Source organism: Pseudophryne corroboree, chromosome 1 (assembly GCF_028390025.1).
Source record: "Pseudophryne corroboree isolate aPseCor3 chromosome 1, aPseCor3.hap2, whole genome shotgun sequence".
Lineage (NCBI taxonomy): Eukaryota > Metazoa > Chordata > Amphibia > Anura > Myobatrachidae > Pseudophryne > Pseudophryne corroboree.
In genome coordinates this window covers 102,509,846-102,522,053 of record NC_086444.1, presented here as the reverse complement: position 1 = coordinate 102,522,053, position 12,208 = coordinate 102,509,846, and the positions used below count along the sequence as shown (strand labels likewise).

The 12,208-nt window shown below is 48.8% G+C and overlaps 1 long non-coding RNA gene across 2 annotated transcripts in view; it reads right to left on the bottom strand.

The window, feature by feature from the left end:
- Positions 1 to 2,381: 2,381 nt before the first annotated feature.
- Positions 2,382 to 12,208, bottom strand: part of LOC134954535 (uncharacterized) — a 226,300-nt gene continuing 216,473 nt past the window's right edge. For both annotated transcript variants that reach the window (XR_010185894.1, XR_010185940.1), the window contains exon 5: positions 2,382 to 2,704. This is a non-coding gene — a long non-coding RNA (uncharacterized LOC134954535). The remainder of the gene's footprint in view (positions 2,705 to 12,208) is intronic.

The following is a 12,208-nucleotide window of genomic DNA, read 5'->3' as shown; positions in this document are numbered from 1 at the left end:
TGTGTGATTCCCGTTGTGTATGTCCTATAGCTGTTTCACTGCATTTGTCTGCCAAAATATAAAATATGAGACTACACTGAACTGCCCATATGTATGCTTCATTGTCTTATGGCAGTTCTGTCTTACCTTTCAACATTTCTGTGAGATATACTGTTATACAGGCAAATATCATAGATGTATGCTGTATGTGGATGGCAGAAGTTGCATCATTGCCATCCACTTTGTCATACAGGAAGTGTTTGTATGTACAGGAAGTGCCCTTGCAAGCAATTATTCAGCATGACTGCAGTAGGTAAAGACACACTTCTGCGACTCTCCAGAGTCCTGTGGTGATTTGCACACAGATCACTATACTTACGTACAGTATATGGCCATGCAGCTGTTTAAAATCTCTACAATGAGGTTACAGACACAATGCCTAAAATTCATTTTTGTTCAAATAAAAAACACAATATACAGTAGAACTTTATTAAGTATTATATGTATCCTCTCCTTGACCCGCAGTATCAGAAAACAGATCTTGTTTTTTAATATAACATAGAACATAGCGTATTGTGGTGCTCTTTGTGGGTTGGCAAGGGCAGCACAAACAATCCTGTGTTTCTTTGTGGTGAGAAGACAGTGCTTTTAACTGTATTCTTGTGGGTCAGTTCTATGGAGGAATGACTTATAAAAATAGATCTCAATGCCCTTAGTATACAAAGGGAAATTATAGCTCTTGACATTGCTAGACACGCTTTGTTGTTACTGTTTATGAGGACAGCAGGTTGGTACATGTAGAGAAATTTAAGGAAAAATGACTTCACAGAAAGGGTAGTGGATAAGTGGAATAGCCTACTGTCAGAGGTGGTAGAGGCTGTGGGGTGTGGTTCATAGGATCGACCACACTTAGGTTGACAGTCACTAGATTGACCACTATTGGTCGACAGTAACTAAGTCGACACCTAAAATAGGTCAACACACATATTAGGTTGACATGAGCACGGTTGACATTACAAAAGGTCGACATGAGGTGTTTAAAAAAAAAATTGTGTTGTTTTCTTCGCAGAGTGACCGGGAACCCCAGTTAGTGTACCGTGTCCCCTCGCATAGCTCGTTTTGCTCACCATGCTTTGGGCAAGGTGCCTCGCTCCGCTACTGCTGTGCTCAACACAGGTTACCGTTCCCAATCGTAGTCCACGGGGATCTTAAAGTATGAAAAAATGGAAAAAAATGTGAAAAACGCATGTCGACCTTTTGTCATGTCGACCTAGTACATCCCGACCTAGTGACCATGTCGGCCTAAAAACGATGTCGACCTATTGAATGTTGACCAATAGTGGTCGACCTAATGACTGTTGACCTAAGTGAGGTCAACCTAGACACCGGATACCGAGGCTAAGACAGTTGAGCAATTTAAATATGCTTGGGATAGGCATTTGAATATCCTTACAAAAAAATAAGGATCAAAAAGGGTTGAGATTACTAAAGGATACAAAAAAAGACTAGATGGGCCAAGTGGTTCTTATCGACTCTCTCATCCTATGTTTCTATAAGATAAGCTTGGGGAGCATGTGCATGTTTGGGGGTGATGTGGAACACTCTTATAGGTTCCTGTTGCAGCAAACATGAAGGGGTCATCCACTTTTAGACAACCCTATCACTTTATGGCAGCATATCGGGGATTAGGCTTTCCACTGCACCTCCCCGGTATATAAAACTCCCCCTGACAGATCAATTTCCTTTTTCAGAGACAGAGACAGTTGTGTCTCATTGTAACAGTGGCTGCAGCCCACGAACGGAGCTGCCACGTGTAAGTGGCAGCTCCTTTGATGGCAGATGGCAAGTATTCTTTACTAGATTGGCCCTTAGCCTGAACCGCAAGTGGTTTGGAGTTTGCAAGCCGCAACGTATGAAGATTACGTTTTCAGCATCCAAACGGCATGATAGTAAATTCAGTAGTTTGGATTTTCAAACTGCATCCGAACAGAGGAGATTTTCAAACTGCATAGTAAACCATTGCTTTGCACATCTCCTCCAAGCTTATTTAGAGGCTCCGATAGGTGTGAGATTGATAGACACTTAAATTTATGGGTTGGGTGTAATATGTCGATGGTCATATTGTCAACATAATTATGTCGACATGAGGGTGCTGACGTGGCCATAACATTGATGTTGACCAGGTCGATATTCACCATGTAGTCCAGGGTTCTCAAACTGTGTGCTGTGGCAACCTGGGGTGCCTTGGGGCACTTGCAGGTGTGCCCTGAGTTGGTGGTCCAGGACCAATTCAAATTATTTATGGTCAATGTAATAGACAAAACCAGTGCTGGTGGCTGCCAATCATAAAATATGTGGACAAACAGAAGTGAATCCTGTCCCTCCCCACATAACTGAGCCCAAGGATGACATCTAAACACAATTTACTTAATTTAATTACTTTTTTCAGAATTTTTCAGTAAGAAACTTTTGGCCTAGGGGTGCCGTGAACACAATACTGACTCTAGTGTGCCTTGATTAAAAAGGGTTTGGGACCCACTGATGTAGACAGTGATGAAATGTAGGCATGCTAGAATGCCAACATATGGTCATGGTAGCCCAGCTGCGTCTTCCGTATTCTGATGGCTGCAACGGCAGCAGTGGTGTCTTCCAGCTCCCGGCTGTCATGTGACTTCCAGGTCAGACATCTGAGCTTCCAGGTGAGTATTTCTCCACTACCCAAACCCTAGTAAAGAAAAAGTGAATTTTACCATAAATGGTAAAAATAAGAATTTACTCACCGGTAATTCTATTTCTCGTAGTCCGTAGTGGATGCTGGGGACTCCGTAAGGACCATGGGGAATAGACGGGCGCCGCAGTAGACTGGGCACTCTAAAAGAAAGATTAGGTACTATCTGGTGTGCACTGGCTCCTCCCTCTATGCCCCTCCTCCAGACCTCAGTTAGGGAAACTGTGCCCGGAAGAGCTGACACTACAAGGAAAGGATTTGGAATCCCGGGTAAGACTCATACCAGCCACACCAATCACACCGTATAACTTGTGATAACCATTCCCAGTTAACAGTATGAACAACAACTGAGCCTCAATCAACGGATGGCTCATAACAATAACCCTTTAGTAAGCAATAACTATATACACGTATTGCAGAAGAAGTCCGCACTTGGGACGGGCGCCCAGCATCCACTACGGACTACGAGAAATAGAATTACCGGTGAGTAAATTCTTATTTTCTCTGACGTCCTAGTGGATGCTGGGGACTCCGTAAGGACCATGGAGATTATACCAAAACTCCCAAACGGGCGGGAGAGTGCGGACGACTCTGCAGCACCGAATGAGCAAACTCAAGGTCCTCCTCAGCCAGGGTATCAAACTTGTAGAACTTAGCAAATGTGTTTGAACCCGACCAAGTAGCAGCTCGGCAAAGCTGTAAAGCCGAGACCCCTCGGGCAGCCGCCCAAGAAGAGCCCACCTTCCTTGTGGAATGGGCTTTTACTGATTTTGGATGCGGCAATCCAGCCGCAGAGTGAGCCAGCTGAATCGTGCTACAGATCCAGAGAGCAATAGTCTGCTTCGAAGCAGGAGCGCCAACCTTGTTGGCTGCATACAGAATAAACAGCGAGTCAGACTTTCTGACTCCCGCCGTTCTGGAAACATAAATTTTCAAAGCCCGGACTACGTCCAGCAACTTGGAATCCTCCAAGTCCCTAGTAGCCGCAGGCACCACAATAGGTTGGTTAAAATGAAACAATGATACCACCTTAGGGAGAAATTAAGGACGAGTCCTCAATTCTGCCCTGTCCATATGGAAGATCAGATAGGGGCTTTTACATGACAAAGCTGCCAATTCTGACACACGCCTAGCCGAAGCTAAGGCCAATAGCATGACCACTGTCCACGTGAGATATTTTAGCTCCACGGTCTTAAGTGGCTCAAACCAGTGGGATTTCAGGAAATCCAACACAACGTTAAGATCCCAAGGTGCCACTGGTGGCACAAAAAGAGGCTGAATATGCAGCACTCCCTTTACAAACGACTGAACCTCAGGCAGTGAAGCCAGTTCTTTTTGAAAGAAAACGGATAGGGCCGAGATCTGAACCTTTATGGACCCTAATTTGAGGCCCATAGTCACACCTGACTGTAGGAAATGCAGAAAACGACCCAACTGGAAGTCTTCTGTAGGGGCCTTCCTGGCCTCACACCAAGCAACATATTTCCGCCATATGCGGTGATAATGCTTTGCTGTCACATCCTTCCTAGCTCTTATCAGCCTAGGAATTACTTCATCCGGTATACCCTTTTCCGCTAGGATCCGGCGTTCAACCGCCATGACGTCAAACGCAGCCGCGGTAAGTCTTGGAACAGACAGGGCCCCTGCTGCAACAGGTCCTGTCTGAGAGGCAGAGGCCATGGGTCCTCTGTGACCATCTCTTGAAGTTCTGGGTACCAAGTCCTTCTTGGCCAATCCGGAACAATGAGTATCGTTCTCACTCCTCTTTTTCTTACTATTCTCAGTACCTTGTGTATGAGAGGAAGAGGAGGAAACACATATACCGACTGGAACACCCACGGAGTTACCAGTGCGTCCACAGCTATTGCCTGAGGGTCCCCTGACCTGGCGCAATATTTTTTTAGCTTTTTGTTTAGGCGGGACGCCATCATGTCCACCTGTGGCCGTTCCCACCGATTTGCAATCTGCTCGAAGACTTCTTGATGAAGTCCCCACTCTCCCGGGTGGAGGTCGTGCCTGCTGAGGAAGTCTGCTTCCCAGTTGTCCACTCCCGGAATGAACACTGCTGACAGTGCTTGTACGTGATTCTCCGCCCAACGAAGAATCCTTGTGGCTTCCGCCATCGCCACCCTGCTTCTTGTGCCGCCCTGTCGGTTTACATGGGCGACTGCCGTGATGTTGTCTGACTGAATCAGCACTGGTTGGTCTCGAAGCAGGGGCTCCGCTTGACTCAGGGCGTTGTATATGGCCCTTAATTCCAGTATGTTTATGTGCAGGCGAGTCTCCTGACTTGACCACAGCCCCTGGAAGTTTCTTCCCTGAGTGACTGCCCCCCATCCGCGGAGGCTTGCATCCGTGGTCACCAGGACCCAGTCCTGTATGCCGAATCTGCGTCCCTCGAGAAGATGAGCACTCTGCAGCCATCACAGAAGAGACACCCTGGCCCTCGGGGACAGGGCGTCCAGCCGATGCATTTGAAGATGCGATCCAGACCACTTGTCCAACAGATCCCACTGAAAGACCCTGGCATGGAACCTGCCGAAAGGAATGGCTTCGTATGACGCTACCATCTTTCCCTGGACTCGCGTGCAGTGATGCACCGACACCTGCTTTGGTTTCAGGAGATCCCTGACCATGGTCACTAACTCCTGAGCCTTCTCCTCCGGGAGAAATATCTTCTTCTGTTCTGTGTCCAGAATCATGCCCAGGAAAGGCAGACGCGTCGTAGGAATCAGCTGCGACTTTGGAATATTCAGAATCCAGCCGTGTCGTAGCAACACTTCCTGAGAGTGCGCTACGCTGACCAACAACTGCTCTCTGGACCTCGCCTTTATGAGGAGATCGTCCAAGTACGGGATAACTGTAACTCCTTGCTTCCGGAGAAGTACCATCATCTCCGCCATTACCTTGGTAAAGACTCTCGGTGCCGTGGATAGACCAAACGGCAACGTCTGGAATTGGTAATGACAGTCCTGTACCACAAACCTGAGGTACTCCTGGTGAGGCGGATAAATGGGGACATGCAAGTACGCATCCTTGATGTCCAGAGATACCATAAAATCCCCCTCTTCCAGGCTGGCAATGACCGCTCTGAGCGATTCAATTTTGAACTTGAACTTTTTCATGTAAATGTTTAAGGATTTTAAATTTAGAATGGGTCTTACCGAACCGTCCGGTTTCGGTACCACAAACAGTGTGGAATAGTAACCCCTTCCCTGCTGAAGGGGGGGGGTACCATTATTATTACTTGCTGGAGGTACAGCTTGTGAATAGCCGTCAGGACTATCTCCCTCCCCGTGGGAGAAGCTGGCAAGGCGGATTTTAGGTAACGGTGAGGGGGCGTCACTTCGAATTTCAGCTTGTATCCCTGAGATACAATTTGTATAGCCCAAGGATCCACTTGTGAGTGAACCCACTGGTTGCAGAAATTTCGGAGACGCGCCCCCACCGCTCCTGGCTCCGCCTGTGGAGCCCCAGCGTCATGCGGTGGACTTAGTGGAAGCAGGGGAGGACTTTTGTTCCTGAGAACTGGCTGCATGGTGCAGCTTCTTTCCTCTACCTCTGCCTCTGGCAAGAAAGGATGCACCTCTGACTCTCTTGCTTTTTTGAGAACAAAAGGACTGCATTTGGTAATACGGTGCTTTCTTAGGCTGTGAGGAAACCTGTGGCAAGAAAGTCGACTTTCCAGCTGTCGCTGTGGATACGAGGTCCGAGAGACCGTCCCCAAACAATTCCTCACCCTTATAAGGCAAAACCTCCATGTGTTTATTAGAGTCAGCATCCCCTGTCCATTGCCGAGTCCATAAGACCCTCCTGGCAGAAATGGACATTGCATTTATTCGAGAGCCCAGCAGGCAAATGTCCCTCTGGGCATCCCGCATATATAAGACGACATCTTTAATATGGCTAAGTGTTAGCAATACGGTATCCCTGTCCAGGGTATCCAACCCCTCTGACAGAGTATCTGTCCATGCTGCAACAGCACTGCACATCCAAGCTGAAGCAATAGCCGGTCTCAGTAGAGAACCAGAGTGTGTATACACAGACTTCAAGATATCTTCCTGCTTCCTATCCGCAGGTTCCTTTAGGGCGGCCGTATCCTGAGACGGCAGGGCCACTCTTTTAGATAAGCGCGTCAGGGCCTTGTCAACCCTAGGGGAGGATTCCCAGCGTAACCTATCCGTTGGCGGGAAAGGGTACGCCATTAGTATTCTCTTGGGAATCACCACTTTCTTATCAGGGGAAGACCACGCTTCATCACATAACTCATTTAATTCATGTGACGGGGGAAAAGTCACTGGCTGCTTTTTCTCCCCAAACATATTTACCCTCTTGTCAGGGACAGGGTCAGCCTCTGAAATGTGTAATACATTTTTCATTGCAATAATCATGTATCGGATGGCCTTAGTCATTTTGGGCTGTAATAGTGCCTCATCCTCGTCGACGCTGGAGTCGGACTCCGTGTCGACATCTGTGTCAACCAACTGAGATAGTGGCCGTTTTTGAGACGCTGACGGCCTCTGAGGCGCCTGGGCAGGCCCGGGTTGAGAGCCCGGCTGTCCCCCGGCAGCAACATAATCAAATCTCTTATGTAATGAGTTTACATTGTCATTTAAGACCTTCCACATATCCATCCAATCAGGTGTCGGCACCGACGGGGGCGACACCACATTTATCTGCACTTTCTCCGCCTCAACGTAACCCTCCTCATCAAACATGTCGACACAGCCGTACCGACACACAGCACACACACAGGGAATGCTCTGACTGAGGACAGGACCCCACAAGGTCTATGGGGAGGCAGAGAAAGAGTATGCCAGCACACACCACAGCGCTATATACACAGGGATACACACTACCAAAAGTGAATTTTTCCCAATAGCTGCTGTATCAATACACCTTTTGCCTAAATTTATGTGCCCCCCCTCTCTTTTTACCCTCTTAGTGCCAGGAGACTACAGGGGAGAGCCTGGGGAGCATCCTTCCAGCGGAGCTGTGAAGAGAAATGGCGCTGGTGTGCTGAGGAAGAAGGCCCCGCCCCCTCAGCGGCGGGCTTCTGTCCCGCTGTTTCTGACTAAAAAATGGCGGGGGTTTTACACATATACAGCCACAGACTGTATTATGTGTCTTTTTTATGCCAAAGGTATTCTTATTGCTGCCCAGGGCGCCCCCCCCAGCGCCCTGCACCCTACAGTGACCGGAGTGTGTGGTGTGCAGTGGGAGCAATGGCGCACAGCTGCGGTGCTGTGCGCTACCTTAATGAAGACAGGAGTCTTCAGCCGCCGATTTCATCACCAACTTCTGATCTTCTGGCTCTGCGAGGGGGATGGCGGCGCGGCTCCGGGAACGGACGACCGAGGAGCTTTGCCTGTGTTCGAACCCTCTGGAGCTAATGGTGTCCAGTAGCCTAAGAAGCGCAACCTAGCTGTGAACAGGTACGTTTGCTTCTCTCCCCTCGGTCCCACGTAGCAGTGAGTCTGTTGCCAGCAGATCTCACTGAAAATAAAAAACCTAACATTACTTTCTTTACTAGCAGGCTCAGGAGAGCCCACTAGGTGCATCCAGCTCTGGCCGGGCACAGATTCTAACTGAGGTCTGGAGGAGGGGCATAGAGGGAGGAGCCAGTGCACACCAGATAGTACCTAATCTTTCTTTTAGAGTGCCCAGTCTCCTGCGGAGCCCGTCTATTCCCCATGGTCCTTACGAAGTCCCCAGCATCCACTAAGACGTCAGAGAAAAGAACAGGCGCTGTAACTGGGCTGGTTTTCTAAGCTGCTGTTGGGGGAGGTGATAGTCGTTCACCCCAATAACATAAATATGAACAAACAAGAACTACCAACTCCGCTTTGATAAAGCTGCCAAGTGACAGTGAAACGCGTTAGGGGGCCACATCTCTGACCAGGGCGTTGCTAAGGATTCCTGCAGGCGTTACACAGGACTTTGCATTTCATCAGGAGATTTCAGTCCCTTCAGTGTAGATATAAAAAAAGGGAGAACCACTATCATCACTGCGTGGGATAGAGAGATCACTCCAGAACCCCGCTAGGTGGAATACCCGGCTGAATTACCACCAGGGACTTGGTAACTATTCCTCACTACCTGGGCGCCATTTAATCTATATAAACGCATGCGTTGCAGGACTATTTCCATCTTCCAGCAATAGTTGCATATGCCGGCATTTTGCACAAAGACTGCCCTGAGTGAATAATTGTGTGTCAGAGAGTGTCTTATTAAGGCTCAGCATCAATATTATTTTCTTGGCATGATCAGTGTCATATTATTTTATTATTTTATCTGTGTAATTGATTTTAACAAATATAAAAACTGAATTTATACGTTAGCGCAGTTGGTAGTTCTTGTTTACCCAAACCCTAGTACCTACTCTAATCCTTCTTCTAGTGCCTACCCCTAACCTCCCCTTCCATGGATTAACCCTAACCTTCCCCTGCAGCCTAACCCTAACCCTCTCCCCTGCAACCTAACCCTAACCTCCCCTTCCCATAGCCTAACCCTAACCTCCCCTTCCCATAGCCTAACCCTAACCTCCCCTTCCCATAGCCTAACCCTAACCTCCCCCTCCCATAGCCTAACGCTAACCCTCCCCCTGTAGCCTAACCCTAAGCTCCCCCTACAGCCTAACTCTAAACTCCATTCCATAGCCTAACCCTAACCTGCCCCTGCAGCCTAACTCTAAACTCCCTTCCATAGCCTAACCCTAACCTGTCCCTGCAGCCTAACTCTAACCTCCACCTTCCAAAGCCTGACCCTAACAACTCCCTGCAGCCTAACCCTCCCCCTGCAGCCTATCCCTAACATCCCCCTCCCATAGCCTAACCCTAAACCTCCCCCTGTAGGCTAATCCCAACGTCCCCCTCCTATAGTCTAACCCTAATCTCCCCCTGCAGTTTACCCTAATCTTCCCCTGCAGCCCAACTCTAACCTCCACCTCCCTTAGCCTAACCCTAGCCTCCCCCCTGCAGCCTAACTCTAACTCCCCTGCACCCTAACTCTAACTCCCCTGCAGCCTAACCCTAACCTCCCCCTGCAGTCTAACCCTATCCTCCCCCTCCCATAGCCTAGCCCTAACCCCCCTGCAGCCTAAACTTAACCTCCGCTTGCAGCATAACCCTAAACTCCAACTACAGCCTAACCCACCTTCCGAAGCGTAACTCTAACCTCCCCCTGTATCCTAACCCTAATGACTCCCTGCAGCCTAACCCTAACCCTCCCCTGCAGCCTAACCTTAACATCCCCCTCCCATAGCCTAACCCTCCCCCTGCAGGCTAACCCTAATCTCCCCCTCCCATAGCCTAACCATAACCTCACCCTGCAGCCTGACCCTAACCTTCCCCTCCCATAGTCTAACCCTAACCTCCCCCTGCAGCTTAACCCTAAACTCCCCCTGCAGCCTAACTCTAACCTCCACCTTCCGAAGCCTAACTCTAACCTCCCCCTGCATCCTAACCCTAATGACTCCCTGCAGCCTAACCCTAACCCCCCTGCAGCCTGGCCCTAACCTCCTCCTGCAGCCTAACCCTAACCCTCTCACCTCCACCCCCCATAGCCTAACCCTAAGCTCCCCCTGCAACCTAACCCTAACCTTCCACTCCCATAGCCTAACACTAACCTCCCCCCTGCAGCCTAAACCTAACCCCGCCCCCCCAGAAGCCTAACCCTAACCCCCTGCAACCTATCTCTAACCCCCCACAGCCTAACCCCAACCCCCATGTCACATAGCCCTAACGTTCCCACAGTCTATCCCTAATTTTCCCGCAGCCCTTCCCTAACCCCCATGCAGCCTAACAATAACCTCCACCTGCAGCTTAACCATAGCCTCCCCCTCAGCCTAGCCCTAACCTCCCCCTGCAGCCTAACCCTAATTTCCCCCTCAGCCTTATACTAACCTCCCCATGCTGCCTAACCCTTACCTCCCCATGCAGCCTAACCCTAACCTCCCACCTGCAACCTAACACTAACCCCGCCCCCCCAGAAGCCTAACCCTAACCCCCAGCAACCTATCTCTAACCCCCCACAGCCTAACCCCAACCCCCATGTCACATAGCCCTAACCTTCCGAAGCCTATCCCTAATTTTCCCGCAGCACATCCCTAACCCCCATGCAGCCTAACAATAACCTCCACCTGCAGCTTAACCATAGCCTCCCCCTCAGCCTAACCCTATCCTCCCCCTGCAGCCTAACCCTAATTTTCCCCTCAGCCTTATACTAACCTCCCCATGCTGCCTAACCCTTACCTCCCCATGCAGCCTAGCCCTAACCTCCCACCTGCAACCTAACCCTAACCTCCACCTGTAGCTTAACCGTAGCCTCAGCCTAACCCTAACCTTCCCCTCCCATAGTCTAACCCTAACCTCCCCCTGCAGCTTAACCCTAAACTCCTCCTGCAGCCTAACTCTAACCTCCACCTTCCGAAGCCTAACTCTAACCTTCCCCTGCATCCTAACCCTAATGACTCTCTGCAGCCTAACCCTAAACACCTCTGCAGCCTGACCCTAACCTCCTCCTGCAGCCTAACCCTATCCCTCTCCCTGCAGCCTAACCCTAACCTCCACCACCCATATCCTAACACTAACCTCCCCATGCAGCCTAACCCTTACCTCCCGATGCAACCTAACCCTAACATCCCACCTGCAACCTAACTCTAACCTCCACCTGCAGATTAACTGTAGCCTCTCCTTCAGCCTAACCCTAACCTCCCCCCTGCAGTCCAACCTCCTGTCTGCAGCCTAACCCTAATGCCCACATTCTGATATTTCACCTGTCAACATTGCGGTGTCAATATTATAAATGTTGATGCTGCCATTACCAACATTTTGAATACATCCTAAAAATGACATCCTTGAAAATATTTTAAAGCTGTACATTAAGTCTGTGTTTAATCCAGAATCTTGTCAGCACTAAGCACAATACATTTAAATTCCTAGTATGCTATTGTGAAGAAAAAAATATGTTTCCATAAAGAAGTCAAAGGATTTAATATTAAACAGTGACCTCACTTACTTACTTTAATCTCTCCTTCAGACTTCTAATTGTTCTACCTATATACAGTGCACACTCTCCGTGCATAAACAGATTGCATGGAACATGCAAGGAGCAGATTAATCTTACAGTTTAAGTTGTAAAAGGATCCCTAGTTAGCTTACAGTATTTACAATTCCCGAAGATAAAAGGCAGGTGAAGACCAAGGAGAGAGCAAATGTACTAAATTGAAGTTCAAAAAGGATTATGAGAATCAAATTTTACCATATAATGCAATACAGCCATGTCACAATGACAATATTAATAAAAATAAAATAAATGGGTGGTCTCCCTGACTTTTCTTGGAAAACTGTTCACACCCTCTTCAGGCTCCCCTGCCCCTCCTCCATAATGGTCCTTTTCCTCCCTTCAGAGAAGCTTTTGTCCTTCGTCCAAACATTACTATCTGGAGATATACTAATCACATACCTCCCAACTTTTTACCATGTCAACATCCTCATATCA